The following is a 6,534-nucleotide window of genomic DNA, read 5'->3' as shown; positions in this document are numbered from 1 at the left end:
CACCTCCAAAACTCAACGCATGATCAATGCGCCTCAGAAGCCGAATTGCAAGTCATTTATTATACTTTATTATATTTAGTAAAAACTTCTCCTACCACAGAAAACTTCATTTTTTCTTTTGATATTTGGCACCAGTATATTAGGAAGAGATGATTTTGTTTTCATTAACTATGCTTACATCCACCTATTTGTATGTGGATTTTGTATAGGCACATAAAAATGGTTGATGGAAACGTCAAGATGCGAATAAGTTTTGAAAATGCGCATAAAAAACATATGCGCATAACTAAGTAGGATCAACTTTTTATTCAATAAGAAAAACTGCGCATAAACTACGATAGAAACACTTTTACCGAACAAAGTTCAGTATGCGCATTAAAAAAAAAGTCACGTGATTTTATTATGAGATCATGTGGTGATAAAAATGTGTGCGAATGGACAAACCACCAGGCTGAGCACACTGTAAAACCAACACAATCTCACGGCAATTCGTAACTTTTTGATTTAGTGGTTAATTAGTATGAATTTGTACGATCTAATTCGTACAATTTAGTACGATTTGCTCATCCCCCACTGACGGTCGGGTTTAGGGGTGGGGTTAGGTGCCACGCCTCCTTTTTAAAATCGTACAATTTCGTATGACTGAACTCGTACGAATTTGTCACTAAACTGACAAAACGTGAAATACTTACGTTTTCTCGTGAGATCAGGCTGTTTACATATGAAATGTTGTTTTGGTCAATATAAAATGCCTTAACCGTTGCAGTGTTAGTGTTATTATATTATTAATGACCTCCAGAAATGTCAAGAGTGTCTATGCTCTGCGTCTAACGCCTTCAAACTTGGCTTGCACGATACTGGAATTCGATACCAATCGATACTGAAATTTTTAAAACATTCTCTTCCCGCTGACATTCACGCGCTGTTGAACATGTTCTTAAACAGCGCTGATTTGCCGTTGTGTTCAGGTGCTCAACAGAAATGACTGGGATTGTCCGTGAAGGTCATCAGTTCACCAAACTCACCGCTGTTTACTGAGTGTAACCACAGATACAGGGACACTGGAGGGTTTTAAAGCTGTGATTCATCAGTGGATCGCTCGTATGTCAGCTTATAGACACACTTTAAAAATCGTACGTTATCATTTATTCATTTTCCTTCGGTTTAGTTCCTCTATTTATCAGGGTTCGCCACAGCGAAATGACCCACCAACTATTCCAGCATATGTTTTATACAGCGGATGCCCTTCCAGCTGCAACCCGGTGCTTGGAAACACCCACACACGGACACATGCACACTCATACATTACGGCCAATTTATTCCATCCAATTCACCTATAGGGCATGTGTTTGGACTGTGGGGGAAACCAGAGCACCCGGAGGAAACCCACGCCAATACGGGAGGAACACAGAAATGCTATGAATGCCCAGCCAGGACTCGAAACAAGTGACTTTCTTGCTGTGAGGCAACAGTACTAACCACTGGAAGTTCTCAAATGGCTCTAAAAACAGCTAAAAACACAGAAAAAAAGTGTAATGTAAACTAGGGATGCTCTGATCGATCAACTAGAGATCGGTATTGGCCGATAGTCACATTTAATGACCCACTGATCTGGCCGACCTCATGAACTGATAGCAAATGTTTGTTTATGCGTTTACAAGCTGAGGAAGGTGTAAGTATTTAGGCCTTTTTAAATACAGTACTGAAAGTTCTGTGCTTCTGGCCATGACATGTCCACACTAAATGGAATTATTAGAGACATGTTTAAGGTATTATATGCAGAATCCTTCATTTATTTTCTTAGGTAAGGTGAGATCTCTACTTCAGCATCATACTTAGAGGGAAAATGTGCTTTATGCATTTTAAGCTTGAAGCATTAGAATCGGTACTCTGTATCGGCCGATCATCATGACAAGGTATTGTTACTCGGAATCGGCTGTAAAAATCCTGATCGGACAGCCTGATTTCACAAGAAAACGTAAGTATTTTACGTTTTGTTAGTTTAGTGGCTAATTCGTACAAATTCGTACGAGTTCATTCGTACGATATTGTACGATTTTAAAAAGGAGGCGTGGCACCTAACCCCACCCCTAAACCCAACCGTCATTGGGGATGAGCAAATCGTACTAAATCGTATGAATTAGATCGTACGAATTCATACGAATAAGCCACTAAATCAAAAAGTTACGAATTGCCGTGAGATTGTGTTGGATCAGAGCATCCCTAATGTAAACATACCAAAGAGATGTTTAATAAGGAAACACCACCAATGAATTATAAACAAATGCAGATATATAGGTGAAATGTGGTTTAATTTAACAGTGTGGATCGTTTATACAAACAACCTTTCATATTGGATCGGTCAAAACAACAGCTGTTATTGCAAGTGCTCACATTGAAGATTAGTTTGGCAATGTGTGTTTTAAATTTCCACAAATATCTTCGTTTACAGTACACCTGAAGAAAAAAATTATAAAATTAAAGTATTTTTGTGATTCATGTTGTGTTGTTGTAGTTGTTTTGCATTATATCGTCTTGAGCTTTCCTCTGACAACTTATAAATGTTGAAAAGTGTTTTAAAAAGGGACTTTTATTGACATTTTTAATAGTTTGAAGTGATTTATTGACTGATTTGGTCTTGTAGATTACGCTACAGAAACCTGGTATTAACCTACCAGTACATTTTCTGTTACTTTACAGACGTATTTCTCTATATACTTGTACATTATATCATTTCAAACTTCTAAAATGTCAACAAAAGCCACTTTTGCGTTTTAAACATCAAAAGTGGCTGGAGCAGAGATCAAAATCCCATAAAGCAATTCAGAACCATAAATAAAATAAAAACACAGGTGAATCACAAAATATGGAAACAGTTGCTGTTTTTTTACAGACCACTAAACATAGTTATGAAAAACATCTTGAAATGGCATGATCTGGCAACATGTCTCTTCATATTTCATAAGCAAGCAAACAAAAGATACACATTTGAATCTCTTTCACCAAACGATGCACTGTTTTCTGAACTAAAGTATTATATTTTCCCTCGTGTGGAAGGAACGGGGCGTCTGTGTTTGCTGTCGGACTGGTTTGGTCACTCACAAGTGAAATGGCTTGACTCTGAGGAGGAGTTTGCATCAACACTTTGAAAGGGAAATTGATTCCTTCAATGCGTGAGTTTACAAATGAGGACGTGCAAAATTACAAGGACTGTACCTGAGTATCACTTCATAATAATAGACGAATAATAAAAGCTCAACGACACACACTCAACATCCACTGAAATGATCATCATCGGAAGTAATTCGCAGACATCTTTACCAATAAATTCTTCATATGAATTTGGAGTAAAAATTGTGCAAACTAAGCATTCACTTCATTCAAGGTTATTAAAAATAAACAGCTTTCTGAATATCACTTACCAAACATAAACTCAACATATATTTGTGTTTTGCTTTAGTAAAGCGGTTTTACTATAGTAAAAAAAACCTGACTGAAATGTACGCAGTTGATAAATGTACTGCAAATATTTGGCAAAGAGCTGGAGGCTATTGAAGGTTATTCGGATATTCAGTCGCTGTTTCAGGAGCTGAAAAATAAGAAAACAAAACAAATCTTTGTCTGCGAAGCTAGACTTACACAAATTGTGCATCACTTATATCCACGTCTATATTTAATTAGACATTGAGGGTGTAAATATTGCATAAAATAACAAGACTTATTGCAAAGTTATTAGCCTCCCTGTGAAAATTATTATTCAAGTATGTCTCAATTGATGTTTAACGGATTAAGATTATTCTCAGCACATTTTTAAACATTATAGTTTTAATAACTAATCTCTGATAACAGATTTCTTTTGTCTTTACTATTATGACAGTCCATAATATTTTAAGATATTTAGATACTAGTATTCAGCTTAAAGTACAAACCCCGCTCTGTGAAAGGCTGTGTGTGATTTCTACTTTTGCGGCCGCTTTGCAGCCACATCTGATTTCTGGTCAAGTAGGACGACGGGCTCATTCTTGAGCCTTACTTTGCACTACATTGATGATGATTGGTAGCGGTGCCAGGAATACCTTTAGACGGCTAATAAAACTTGTCAGTGAACTATGAGGGCAAAATAATAATTAAGTAAAATAATAGTTCATTAATCATAATAGAGTTCAAATTTTAATTAATCGAGATTTAGATTTTAGGCCAAATCACCCAATTTAAAGCCTTAACTAAGTTAATTAAGTTAACTAGCCGATTAAAAAAAACACTTGTTAAGGGGAAATAATATTATTAACTTATGTTAAATAATTTTTTTCTAAAATATAAAAACTGCTTTTATTCCAGCCTAACTAAAATATTAATACGACTTATCCAGATTAAATAAATAAATAAATAAATAAATAAATAAATGTATACACACACCTGACAAAAGTATTGTTGGCTATCCAAGTTTTAGGAACAGCAAATAATAACTTGACTTCTAGTTGATCATTTGGTATCAGAAGTGGCTATTATGAAAGGCAAAGGCCTCTAGATTACTCTTATTTTACCACAGTAAAATATGATCATGCCTTGATTTATAATTATTTCATTAGGACAGTAAAGTCTGACTTTGCTAAGACAAAAGTCTTGTCACTTAACAGAAATAATGTCCAGTATACAATATAAAGTCATGGTGCAGTGTAGAAAGAATGAATATTGTGTCTGACTCCATCATGAGCTTGGAGGACTGCATCCATACATCTCTGCAATGACTCAAATCACTTATTAATAAAGTCATCTGGAATGGCAAAGAAAGCGTTCTTGCAGGACTCCCAGAGTTCATCAAGAGTCTTTGAATTCATCTTCAATGCATCCTTCTTCATCTTACGCTAGACATACTCAATAATGTTGATTTCTGGTGACTGGGCTGGCCAATCCTGGAGCACCTTGACGTTCTTTTCTTTTAGGAACTTTGATGGGCTGCGCAAATGTCTTGATACCTCAGGCTGTTGATGTTGCAATCCACTCTGCAGATCTCTCGCACGCCCCCATACTGAATGTAACCCCAAACCATGATTTCTCCTTCGCCAAACTTGACTGATTTCTCTGAGAATCTTGGGTACAAGATTCCAGAAGGTCTTCTTCAGTATTTGTGATGATTGGGATGCAGTTCAACAGATGATTCATGGGAAAATCGACCTTCTGACACTCTTCCAAATAATCAACTAGAAGTCAAGTTATTATTTGGTGCTCTTACAACTGAGATAGACGACAAGACTTGTCAGGTAGTGTGTATGTCAAATAAATAAATAAAAATCTAATAGCAAATACTTAAACATCACTTATTTTATTAAGTAATAAATGATTTCACAGGAGAGCTAATAATAACTTTGCTGTATAATAATGAAATATCAAAATAAATAGCCGTGCATTACGAGCTTACATAAATAGTCAACAGTTGGTTGGGATTAGCATGGTCAACACTTACACACCAGTTAAAATACAAACACACGGATGTTTGTTTATGAAAATATCTGAACTTTATTAAACATTCAAGCATGTTTTGATGAAACTCACCTGTTTTCACAGCAGCGTGTCGATGCTGTGATCATCGGCTTTAGTACCCTGAGGATTCACTGCATCTTTACTCTCATTTGACTCTGAATCCTCATACGCTTCGTTCTGGAAACAGATGAACTGTTCGTCTGGCTTTTTATCTTCAGACGTTTTAATCATTTTATTTTCTTCTGACTGAGAATCCTCCACAGGCTGTTTCCAATCATCATTCTCCTCTTTAATTGGTTTGCATGCACTTTTCATGGCTGACTCCTCGTCCTCGTACGCTCGATTCTGGTAGCACATGAACTGATCGTCGACCGGCTTTTCTTTGGGTAGTTCGTTACATTTGATCATGTCTGATTCGGCATCCTGGAATCCTGGGAAGTAGGTGGATTTGCCCCATGTTACGTTCCGGATGGTGGAAGATTTGCTTGGGGTTTTCTCACCTGCGCGAAGTAACGAAGACAGAGAGATTGCTTTATTATACACTGTACAAAAACGTACAATTTTAAGGCAACTTTCTGCAGAGCTTTTTGAGTTTACTCAACTTAAATCAAATAAAGTGCAGTACTTGGGTTAAAAGTTGAATCAACTCAAAAAATTCTGTGCAGCAAGTTGCCTTACAACTTTAAGTTGAGTCAACTTTTTGTTTCAGTACACAGATCAATATACAAACAGCGGTAGTATTTAATTTAGCATATGTGACCATGTACCACAGTCTTATTTTGCATTTACACCAGAAGCGGATGAAGCACGAGTGACTTACATGTTAAGTCAATGCAATGATGAGAATAGACATCTTGCAGTGCAATTCATCTGAATGAGTTGGCACGAATGATGCGATTTGCGTAAATGACACGGCTCAAGTTGATCGTTTTGTGCATTTAATATGCTTAACGCACGTATCGCTTGAGTTGGAAAATCTAAACTTCAGCAGACATTCACATCACATTAACCAATCAGGAGCTTGCTCTTGTAGGGGCGTGATTATGACATTGC

The 6,534-nt window shown here is 36.6% G+C and overlaps 1 long non-coding RNA gene across 1 annotated transcript; it reads right to left on the bottom strand.

Annotated features, from left to right (window-relative positions):
• Positions 1-2,295: 2,295 nt before the first annotated feature.
• On the bottom strand, positions 2,296-5,976 carry LOC130217500 (uncharacterized). Its single transcript, XR_008835872.1, has 2 exons — positions 5,554-5,976; positions 2,296-3,589 (listed from the first exon to the last, which is right to left on the bottom strand). It is a non-coding gene; the product is annotated as an uncharacterized LOC130217500 (long non-coding RNA).
• Positions 5,977-6,534: the final 558 nt, after the last annotated feature.

This window comes from Danio aesculapii, chromosome 3, assembly GCF_903798145.1.
Source record: "Danio aesculapii chromosome 3, fDanAes4.1, whole genome shotgun sequence".
Taxonomy (NCBI): domain Eukaryota; kingdom Metazoa; phylum Chordata; class Actinopteri; order Cypriniformes; family Danionidae; genus Danio; species Danio aesculapii.
The sequence above is the reverse complement of the archived record's forward strand: the minus strand, read 5'-3'. Positions and strand labels throughout refer to the sequence as shown.